Consider the following 12,654-nt stretch of genomic DNA (forward strand, 5'->3'; position numbering starts at 1 on the left):
GAGCCCTTAATGAACACTGAAGTAATTTTAGGGTTACTTCATGAACACTCACCAGGCTATTGGTGGAGCTATCATGTTTTTAAAACCCCGTTGAATTGAAGTTCGATAATTGGGTCATAAGGGATCAGTCTGAAGCCAGCTGCCTACAAATTCTTACTTACCCGTGAGACTCCCGTAAAGTGTATTAGCAGAGTGAGCTTACCGCTATCCGCGCGCGGAAGGGATGGGGTTTTCAGAAAAATAGTGGAAGAAAGCGTGCACAGCGTAGGATACATGCCAGAGAACGCCCGCTTAAGATTGACAGTGGTTTTAAGGAATCACGAGAGAATTTTTTCGGACGCACCGGGTGCGATATAAGGCTTTGAATACAAGTTCAAACTACGGGAACACCAAGTTTTTCGTGGGTCCGTACCCCATTTCGTTAGCACAAAACGAAAAAGTGAAGGCAGAGGTCGCGAAGATCTCGAACAGGACGTAATCGAACTCGCCGTGTGTTCGTACAACTCACCGCTTTTAGTGGTAGCCTACCGAAAAAGGACGCGAATTGGTGCTGGATTCTCGGCCAATCAGAACGGTTATTAAAGCAGAAACAGACAGACCGGAGAGCATGGAAGAATTATTGCAACGTTTTCATGGAGTGAAGGTATTAATCTCCGTAGATATGAGAACCAGTTGCTGGCAAATCGTGTTACATCCAGAATGTAGGTAATATACCGCATTTTTGTATTATGGGAACTACTACCAATTTAAACAGCTTCCGTTCGGACTGAATATTTCTGCGGCAGCGTTCATACGAGGCCTGAACAGCATCCTTCCTGAGGACCTAAGTGAGAGAATTACATTATACATTCACGATGTGCTGATAGCAGAAAAATCCTGGGAAGAACATGTAGGGGTAATTTCACCACATTAAAGGAAAACACTTGAGTGGATTTTCTGCTGGCAATAATAACTTTTATAGTACCGCACAAACACAGTACATAAATACTTTAACGTGGGAAACGAGCACACTGTTTCCTCTAAGGAACCTCACCCGCAAAAAGAATGTTTCCGTGTCCTGTCGACTATCGGCTTGTCATTCCCACACAGCCCCCCGCCCCCCTCCCTTTAAGTACGGAGCACCCGGTATGGTGGGGTACTTAAACTTCACCTCTCGGCCTGCCCAAGTGCGGATAGTTCGGGTGTGGATGATGATTCCGCTGCTGCATTAGGTCCCCTGGTCGACACCTCCGGTAGGTCACAGTTACTAGCTCTGCGGAAGGTGTGAGTTCCTTGCTAGTTGTGTCTGAAGTTGTCTGTGAGATTGCAGTCGGTGCTGTCATTGGCCAAGCGGGTTTTACCCGCTCAATGGAAACCTTGGTCGACTTTCCCTGGAGGAGGATATCGACTGTGTGTGTGCCCCATCCTAGCACTTGGTATGGTCCATTATACGGTCGCTGTACAGAATGACGCACCAGGTATGTGCGGGGCATGATGTGGGTACAAGTATTGAGGGACTTGGGTATGAACACTGGGTGCGTGCCATGCTGAGACGTCGAGGCTGCGCGTAGCATCTCTGCCTGCTTCCTCATTTGTTGTAAGAGGTGGGGGGTAGTTGTGTCTCATCTGGGAGAGGAACTGGTGCAAGGAATTCTGCTGGAACACGTAGTGGTTCTCCATATACCAACTCTGCCGAGGAACCGCTGATATCTGTTTTTAATGCGGTCCGTAACCCCAGCCAAACCAATGGCAACGCTTCCGTCCATGAGTCTTCATGGCACATCAGGACAGCCTTTAAAGTACGGTGTTACCTTTCCACCAAACCGTTGCTGGCTGCGTGGTAACTAGTTGTCCGGTTACGTTGGAAGCCGCAGAGTTTTGACAGTTGTTGGAACAGCGTCGACTCGAGTTGGTGTCCTTGGTCGGTGGTAACGAAAAATGGGCACCCAAAACGAGCTACTCAAGTTTCAAAGAATGCCCGTGCATTAGTCTCTGCAGAAATGTCCCTGACTGGTGTGGACTCTGACCACTGTGTGCAACAATCCACTGCTGTAAACCAGTACCTCTAACCTTCCGAAGGGGGGAGGGGTCCAACCAAGTCAATGTGTACATGCCCGAAACGTGCTGTTGGGGTTGGGAATTGTCCTATTGCAGTGTGAACATGGCGTCCCACTTTGCTACGTTGACACTGATAGAAGCTGCGTGCCCACTCCCGTGTATCTTTCTTGATTGGAGGCCACACAAAATGGTCCGTCACTAACTTCACTGAGGCATTGGTTCCTGGGTGTGCCAGGTTGTGAATACTGTCGAATACCTTTCGTCGGAACTGGGGAGTGATGTATGGGTGTGGTCTAACCATTGAGGTGTCGCACCATACCTTAAATGGGCAGCAGGGGGTGTCCACAAGTTGTAAACGTAGGCCAGTGGATGAGTTCACCAACAAGGACTGCAGCTGTGCGTCTAAAGCCTATGCCCTTGCCAATTCAGAATAATCCAACATTGGACTTACCCCGTTAATGCGAGAGAAATAGTCTCCCACAATGTTGTCGGCACCATGGATGTGACGCACGTCTGTCGAAAACTGGCATATAAACTCGATATGGCGGGCCTGGAGGGGGAAACATGAATCCCTGATTTTGTAGAAAGCTGCCTCGAGAGGTTTATGGTCGGTGTATATGGTGAATTGCCTGCCCTCGGCGAAAGGGTGGAAGTGCGTGACACTTTCATACATTGCGAGGAGTTCCCTGTCATATGCACTCCAACGAGTTAGAGCAATCTGTAGTTTTTATGAGAAAAAACTTACTGGCTGCCAATGACCCTCCACTCTCTGGTGCAGTGCAGCACCGATTGCAGCTTGACACTTGTCCACTACTAGGGCTAGCTGAGCTCCTGGCGCAGGGTGTGCAAGCCCCACTGCGTTGTGAAGGCTGTTTTGCAGTGCCTTAAAAGCAGAGTCTATCTTGGGTGTCCATGGGAGTGGGCAGTTGCCAAATTTGTTCTGTCCAACCGAGGCATTGTTCAGTGGCGTCTGGATTGCTGCTGTTCCGTGGAGGTGGCGACGATAGAAATTTATCATTCCTAGGAGTCGTCGGAGATCTTGGTAGTTTTGAGGCCGTGGTAGGGTAAGCAACGACTGCAGCTGCTCTGGCAGTGGGAAAATGCCCTGAGCTTACACTTTATAACCCAGGAAGGTCACCACGGGTTCCCCAAACACGCACATGTTTTTGTTAAGTGTTATTCCATGAGCACTAAGCCTGCTTTGCACCTTGTTTACGTGTTACTGATGGTCAGAAGTATTCTCCGAGAGAACCAGAATATTGTCTAAAAAGGCGAAACAATATGGTAGCCCTCTTAACACGCTGTCCAGAAACCGTTGTCATGTTTGGGCAGCATTTTTCAGCCCAAATGGCATCACCAAAAGTTGAAACAGGCCGAATGAGGTTGTCACTGCAGTCTTTGGTATGTCCTGCTCTGCCATTGGGATCTAATTATAAGCCTTACGTCAATATAAAACACTGAATATGGTCGCTCCAGCCAGTCAATGGGTGAAATGGCTCTGAGCAATATGCGACTTAACTTCTGAGGTCATCAGTCGCCTAGAATTTAGAACTAATTATACCTCGAAAACCTAAGGACACCACCTACATCCATGCCCGAGGCAGAATTCGAATCTGCGACCGTAGCGGTAGCTCGGTTCCAGACTGCAGCGTCTAGAACTGCACGGCCACTCCGGCCGGCTGAATGGGTGAAATACTGTGTATGTGGCACAGTGTATCTGTCACGAACAGCCCACATCTCGTGGTCGTGGGGTAGCGTTCTCGCTTCCCACACCCGGGTTCCCGGGTTTGATTCCCGGCGGGGTCAGGGATTTTCTATGCCTTGTGATGGCTGGATGTTGCGTGATGTCCTAAGGTTAGTTAGGTTTAAGTAGTTCAAAGTTCTAGGTGACTGATGACCATAGATGTTAAGTCCCATAGTGCTCAGAGCCATTTGAACCATTTTTCTTTTGTCATGAACAGCTCGGGCATTCTAAGCTCGATAATCACCACATTGGCGCCATGACCCTTTCTTTTTACGGGCAAGGTGCAAAGGAGAGGATCACGGACTGTTGGATGGCTGTATAGTTCCTCCTTGTAGCATCTCGTTGAAAATGGTCTTGGTTTCCCGCAAGTGATCAGGTGCAAACCTGTGAACGCGTGAGGAGACTGGTGGGCCTGGAGTTGTACAGATGTGGTGTACCGTCTCATACTTCGCCCTGTTCTTTCTTTTTCCATGTGGTAGTCTGGGTGTTGCCTTTGCCGATAAAACAGCAGGAGCCTGTTCTTGTGCCGTCAACCGTTTCGGTGTCATTTGAGCAATCTGCCGGGCAGATTCCTTCGTCGTTATGGTGTCCACCCAGGTGGGTGCGCTGAGGTTATCTAACCTTGGACATGCATGAGAGGTCGGACGTCCTTGTATTCCCTGGATAACCCATCCATTGGCAGAATGGACGAGTTGTGACTTGTGTAAATCCTCCGACAATGCATGTTTTGCCAGGAAATCTGCACCTGGTATATCGGTCATAACGAAGGTCCACTTGCATTTTTCTGGTAGCCCAATGTCCACTGCCAGTGTTTTCTGTACATATGTGTGGATGACTGAATTGTTGACTGCTTTCAAAGTGGTTTGTTCAGCACGTTTGTCTGAAGGAAAAAAATTTAGAAGCAGAGAGCTGACATCTGAGCCGGTGTTTACCAAAAACATTCATCCTGTAGAGCGATCAGGAACGAAAAGTCTTTGTGAAGCTGTGTACCTCACAGCTGTGGGAGAAGTCGATCCGCATAACGTAGGCGCGTGCTGAAACGGGGGTGTTCTCCTCCCATGCGTCTGTGTGTTTAGGAGCAGTTGCTTGTTGTCACGGTCGGCTGCGCCTAAAGCAGCGTTTGGCTCCGAGCACGGCGCACTACACTTCGTAGATTGCGCACCTAAACGCTGGTGGAACGAGCAATAACCGGTGCCGTTGTTTGCGTGACGCGGCGGGCGAGTCGTCTGGCGACGACACGTTTGTGTGCCAGCCGTCGCAACGTCGCGTGGCTCACCACTGCAGCTGGGCGGTCAGCTCATCGATGGCAGCGCGGAGAGATCGTAAATCTTCGTTCGCGTCCAGCGCTCGTCTTGCCGTCGTCGCAGCACAAGTTGGAGGCGTCTCGTCAAACGGCTCTGGCCGTGCTCGGCTGGTGTCGTTGGCCGAGGTGGTTGCGGCGGCGGACACTGCGGCGTGCGAGTCGAGCTGGGAGAGCGCTCTATCCGCCACTTGCTGCAACTCGCTTAATCGCCGGCCCTCGTAAGCAATTAACCCCAGAAACACCAAGCACGGGCAAAAGTTGCTTGTAAATTTTATGTTTCAAAAATGTCATGGCAAATATCCTTCTATGTTTTTGGGTCTTTTCCTATTTGTCTGTTACCTTATAATACACTATGCTGTACGTTTCTATGGTTAATTTTTTATAATTGCAAATACAAAATAGGAATTTTAGGCCCAAGAGCATATTTTGCCCGGGGTTGGTACTCCACACGACCATAATTGTTATTATCTTCCCTACAACAACCAAGCATCTGCAAAATTTGCCCGTACATTTTTCTTTCTTTTATTCAGCTGACAAACCTCGAACATGAGTATTATAGTGGTTTTTTGAGCGTCTAATTGTTGAGTTTTACTTTCACTGTTGATTTTAGACATGTCATTATTACTATTAGCAGTTTGTCGCAGTAGAGCGACACCTTTATCGTAAAGTAGATTTTGTAACATGAGTTATAGAGGCTTGAACGACGCAGAAATTCGCCGGCCGCGGTAGCCGTGCGGTTCTGGCGATGCAGTCCGGAATCGCTGGACTGCTACGGTCGCAGGTTGGAATCCTGCCTCGGGCATGGGTGTGTGTGATGTCCTTAGGTTAGTTAGGTTTAAGTAGTTCTAAGTTCTAGGGGACTTATGAACTAAGATGTTGAGTTCCATAGTGCTCAGAGCCATTTGAACCATTTTTGAACGCAGAAGTTCTTGAAGAACTGTTACTCGACGACTAATTATCAGTTTTAAGAGATTTTAAGTCAGATCATACAGAAGTAGAAAAGGGTTCCAGTGAAGAAGCGGAGGACAAGGAAGAAGAAATGCAGGTAATTCTCAAAATAAATATGTTACAAGTTCTGACATACTGTATCTTGCAGAAGCTCCGAGACATAGTAAAGGGGATTGTAGTAACATAGTCCATGAATGTCAAGGAATAACCAATGCTGCGAAAGTAACAAGCAAATGTGAATCATTTTAAAAAAATGAACTCCTCAATTACTACGAAAAATACTTGACCATACAAGTGAAAAAGCTGAAAGAGATAACGTATCTCCCGTTAGCGATTCTGAAATATGTGCGTTGATGGGAATTTTAATTGTAATGGGAGTTCACCAGGACACCAATATTTCTTTATCTGATTTATGGTCTAATTTATTGAGAAGACCGATTTATAGAGTAGCAATGGATAAGACAACAGCATATCGGCTATTGGAAATTCTTCGCTTTGATGACAAAGGCAGAAAGACATGTACGTGACAAATTTTCGCCGCTGCATGAAGTATTTGAAGTATTGAATGGAATATTCCCACGGTACTTCATAAGTGGACCTGACAATACAATTGATGAAATGCTGTGTCTTTTCCTCAAAGACAAACCTGGAAAATTTGGAATTTTAGTCAGAATGCTTTGTAGTGCAACTGAACGATACATAATAAATATGGAAGTGTATGCTGAAAAAGACAGTAGACCTGCCAGTGAACGAGGTCCTCTTTAGATGGTGAAGAGACTGGTGGAGCCAATAAAGAATACAGGCTACAATATTACAACTGACCTCTTCTAAATTTCCGTGGAGTTGGCGGACATTCTGTATCAAGACTACAAACTTAAATTCGTTGGGACACCCAAATAAAACAGAAAACATATACCGCAGAAAATTAAGACGACAGAAGGCACAGAGCTTTTTCCCTCCAAATTCGCATTCGCAGACCCATCTTCTAAGAAACCACCAGTAACAACTGTCTCTTACATCACAAAGGAAAAACCAAAGAAAACTCTGTTGATGATGTCTACACAACATTGTAATGAATTAGTAGAAGTTGATACAGCAAAAAAGCAAACACACATGAACCTGTACTATAATTTCACTAAGGGAGGAGTTGGTGCCGTAGATCAAATGGTTAGGACATACTGTACAAAAAGGGGTACGAGAAGATGGCCACCGTCAATGTTCTACAGCCTGCTTGATATGGATACAGTTAACTCATACACACTGTTCAAGATGAATGCACCTAAATGGAATGCAGGGAAACCAAACGCCAGAAAACTGTATTTCCATGAATTACGCCTTGAAGTTTTGAAACCATACGTAGAAGAGTGAGCCATGGATTTAAAAGGACTCCAGTTGCCTAATATTTGCACGGTGGGAGAGATCCTTGGAAAGATACTAGAGTAAGCAAAATTGCTGCAAATGAAGAACCAACTAGGAAAGCAAGTTGCTACTTATGCTTGAAGAATGCAAGTAACAAGAGAGCAACAGACAACATCACAAAAACTAAGTTAACATGTGGAAGCTATGGGCATCATCTGTGTAAGACTCATTCATAATCAACCACTTTTTGTGTGCAGGAGGTAAATGCCATCTGTAAGTGAAAGTATTCTCTCCAAGTGAAAAGTGTTTTCCGAGAGTTTTCAATGTACAATAACAGGTATTTTAGCAATGTTTTCATTTCTGTTTTTGAAACTTTCTCTCAATGACAAAACTGTATTATTCAGTTAATAGATCAAAGAGTGCATAGAAACTTTAGACAGCCTTTGTATTCAATTACAAACCTTCGTATCTCGTTTACACAACATTTCATTGACAAAGATTTCAACATTCTTGTTTGTTATATTCACCGTGTGAATGTTAAAAATTAAGCTTTGAATTATGTTATCACATTTCCTGTTAAACTAATATCTCAATGGAAACAGAATTACATAAAATAAATATATATTAGAACAAATTACAAGATTAACAACTTATTGTAGGACGGGCAAAATTTGTCCTGTGTTGGTGCTCCGTGTAACCTAAAATACCTTGGTGTTTCTAGGGTTAAGGTTAAGCACACCTGCGCAGGTAACTGCTGTTGCTAGATGTGAACAAGTAATGTGTCTGAGAACACGGAAGGGTCCACCATAGCACGTAAATGCAGGTATAAGTTTGAACGCGACCTTGTCACCGCGTTTCTCGTGGTACAGCAGCTGTGATTTCGATGGTCCACAGGTTTTGTGCAACGCGCAATTAACCCCGTCTAGAGGGTGGCGTAGATTTGTTGTGGTGGGGGTTGCAAAATTATATCCGATACCACTGACGATGCACGTTGGTCCATGTTGCATATCACTAATGTGAACTGTTCAAAATCATCGAATACTTGTTGTTGCACGAAAATGTTCTCCATAATACAGAACCAAATTTCCGGATGTTCAGGAACGAAAGGTGGGGGCCGAATTTGTAACCGCGACGCGGGCGGGCCACGAGAGCCGACGAACGGAATGTCTGAAACTCGTGGAAGTGGCACCGACGCGGGTGATGAAAACGCGAGCACTTTTGGTCTGATATCGGCGTGTCCTGCGGGCTGGTTGTGGGAGGCAATATCCTGTGGCGGCGGCGCGGGAACCGCCTGTACACGCGGTGCGGTTGGAAGCGTCGTGAACGAAGTCGGTACGAGATGTAGGAATCCGTGCCACTGTGAACTGGAGGGTCAATTTTTTATACACGTTGCTCCATAGTGGGGAATATATGGGCTATTTAGCCCCGACCCATGGATAAACTTTCTCGTATTCGTATGCGCATGTGCATTGAAGTAACTTCCCTTGTCTTGCGCATGTTCATAGATAGCTTGTAAGTGAGCGACCGTTTGTAGCTGCAGTTAATGGCGGGTCATGGCTCATCGAACATAGGCCAGTGTGAGGTGGAGTGGAAACCATTAAGCTAAGTAGTAGTTTTGACTTTGTACTTATGTACCGTTTGTGTTTTCCTTTCCTTTTTCGTTTATAAATGTATAGACATGGTGGTCTTTTAATGATTGACAAAGGTCTTCTTAGGCACTTGTGAGTTTTATTGTTGTTCAGAAAAAGGTGTAGTTATCTATGCCGAAACCTGGGGTAACACTTAACACTATGTGCTTTTTTCGCAATCGAGGCTGGTTTTTAGTTTTTTTTTAAATATTAGCCAACGATCGCTGACGCGCCGCCATGTTGAAGGTTCATAAATCCCTAGTATTATATTGTACAGTGTCGACAAGGAAATCTAAGTCGTCTATACTAGAGTCAAAATGGCAAGAACAAGATTTACTAGGAAGATTTACTTGTAGAAGAAAAGATAATACATTTAGTGGGGAGAATTTATGTTGCAGCCAATAAGTCTTCAAGGGCGCCAAGAGGAAGGAAGCAAGACGCCACATGAAGCGTGCCAGGTGCACGGCCAGGGGCACGGAAAGAAAAAACAAAACTAAGGAAGCCAGAGGAGTATGTTACCATACAAATTAAGGTTTTGGAATATATGGTAGACATTCAAGAGGGTAATTTGGGGTAATGGTAGTTCTGAGTTTGTATTTGTTAATGTAGCATTGACGAGGTCTGTAATCATTTGCTATCCATGGTACAAATGCTGCATGTCCTATGTATTACGTGTGAAAGTAGCTTGAAATGAATAGCTATGCATGGAGAAAATGTGACGTTACCAGGAATGCTTTCTGTGTAGTTGTGAAGATTGCCTGTGTGTGTTGCGTATTTGTGTAAAAGAATGTGAAACTTGAGGCGTGAATGACACGAGAGTGTAAAAAATTAGTGGGTTCTTCTCATACTCGATATTCTAGCTTCCTAAGCAATGTTTATTTCTTAGTTACCATGATGTAAAAATACTACAAGTATTGTAAACAAGAAAGTCCCTGATATAAAGCTATTGAGGGAATGATCAAGAAGCTAGACTGTTGTAAATTAGTGATAGAGTATTTGCTTACGTAACAGTCAGCTGAATCACAAGCCATTCTAAATATAATTTGTAAGTTAACGCCAATGAGACATAATATGAAGAATCATTGAGAAGAGATAAATGTTAGATAATTATTACGAAAGGTGTATTGAGAACAGTGATCCCCTGAGCACAGAGTCCCGTCAAGAAGCAGCTTGCAGCTGGGAAAAGTGGAGGCGGATAGCGGTTGACGGTGGGGCGAGCAGAACGCGTCTGGAATTCCCCAATTGACGGACGCTGCTCGCGACGCGCCGGAGACGACAACGTAGACCTCCCCACCACCCGGCGCAAACGGCGGCCACTCCAGGCGTCGAGCAGCAGGACGAGCAGGGCAGGGGCGTGGCGAGAGGTAGTGGGACCCACACCTGCCGAGCCCCCACACTGACAGGCGACACGCCCCCAACACTGGGGGAGTCCGGCAGAAACGTCAAACGGTCACGGGCAGTCCGTACAGACGACAAGTAAGGCGACGCGCTGCAAGATTAGCAGCCGTTGCCAGATATATAACTGAAGATTGCAACGACCGTAAGAGGCGAGCTTGGCTACCCTTGGTCAGGCGTTGCGATGAGGCAGGATGCATGAGAGAAGAGGGATGGGAGCACGCAAGGGGCGTGGCACCAGTGGTGACCTGTTAGCAACACCACCACACCCACAGTGTCTGCAGTACAGAATCAAGAGACATATAAGACCCACCACCATTGTCAGGCATGGCGGGACTGCAGATGGAAGAAAGGGGAGTGAAGCTATCGAGGGAGTGACGTCATGAGTAGTGGCTGTGAGTACAACAGTGGCTGATAAGGCCACACTACTATAAGATGTCAGCCACACCGGTCCAGGCACTCACGACGCAGCAAGAGGTGATGACAGCTGGGGTGAGTTCATCGTGCCCTGGAGGTCGACGCTCACCTGACGCAGAACACGTGCAGCCGTGTCCTGTTGCGGCTGTAAACACGGTCACCACAAGTCCTGTTGAGCTGTTCCCAAATTGTTAGGGAGAGGTCAGAGACAAGGAGTTGATCTGCGTGACAGAAGGACAGTCTACAGTCCTTACCTGCATAACAAGTTTTCTCCCTCCAACCACCAAATAGCCCAACATGGATGTCCTCCGAATGCCCCAAGCCAAATAGTGATGTGTATAAAAGTGCTCTAAAGTGCCTTGTATCTAACGATGGTGGAGCGTGTTTTTTGTTTTTTTTTATTTTTTATAACTGACCTGATTTTGTACTCATATTACCTTTATGTATTTTTTTTAAATGTTCGTATATTAATGGTAGAGACTGATTTCTTAAAATCTGTGATTGTTCTAGTTAAAGGAAATTGGTTCAAAAATGGCTCTAAGCACCATGGGACTTAATATATGAGGCCATCAATCCCCTAGACTTAGAACTACTTAAACCTAACCAACCTAAGGACATCACACACATCCATGCGTGAGGCAGGATTCGAACCTATGACTGCAGTAGCATTGTGGTTCCGGACTGGAGCGCCTAGAACCGCTCGGTCACCACAGACGGCAAGGGAATTCTACTTTCAAGTGATCTTTTGTTTTCTAACTAAATAAATTATGGACCATTGCTCAAGACAGAACTTTAGCACATTAATATGAAGTTCAGTAAAGAAACTTAAAAGTATTTTAACGACTTTATATGATAATGTCATAAATTTCAATCATATTTCTTTGCCAATCGGAAAAAAAGGAAAATATTTACGAAGTGCCAAAATAAGCAGAGGAATGCTGTATTAACTGAACTTTGTTAAGTTTCTAGTGTAATTTGCTTAGATTTTTCAAGTTTAAAATTTTTTTATATTTTCGTCTCTTTTTTTAGATTATTTCAAAGCACGACACACTTACGGAAAGATACTAATAATTTTAGTGCCCAAAAGTTGATTATCGATTTGTATACATGTTTTATGAGAAGTATGTATTTGAACACTAGCATGTGAAAGATTCTTGAGATTTCGAATGTTTCAAATGTAGAAAATGATCATGTCTTTGGTAACAATTTCAAAGTTGCACTCACTTACATAACATTTAAAATGGAATTCTCGGGCTAGGGAATAGATGAAATGACCTGCGTTCAGCTTAAATGCTAAGTAAAATCATGTATGCTTTGCGCAATGGTGTTTCAGAAGGGCATGGGCCTATATGTTACTGCTTTAGGGTTGTGTCGATATTCACTGAAGGAGAATAATTTATTAATAGTTAATAATTTCCATATATTATGGTGTATACATTTACATGACGCAGCTCCTGCCACTATAATTAAAAGAAGTTTGAAAATGCCCTTCCAAAGCAAGGACACTTACTTCTCATTTTTTCTCAGAAGGGAATGGTTATGTAACGGCTCCATGTGAGTCGCTACATGGCTTGTTACAAGAGTCACATACTCAAAACACACCTGTGTGCCCTTCCAACACTCAGAAATATGTTATATTATCACTCTTAGCATAGTCTACAAATGTGAATGTGGGTCGTCTGTTGACGTATGCGTGAGCTGTCTGCTGTGGGTTCTCTGAATGTGGAGATGCAGTTTAGCCAAGCATTGTATCAATTAAAGTGTGACTGAACTGGACCAGAAATACATAAGTTCCCCGCTTGTTAGCAGGCCTCGTTAGGTTG

The sequence above is a fragment of the Schistocerca gregaria genome, chromosome X (assembly GCF_023897955.1).
Source record: "Schistocerca gregaria isolate iqSchGreg1 chromosome X, iqSchGreg1.2, whole genome shotgun sequence".
NCBI lineage: Eukaryota > Metazoa > Arthropoda > Insecta > Orthoptera > Acrididae > Schistocerca > Schistocerca gregaria.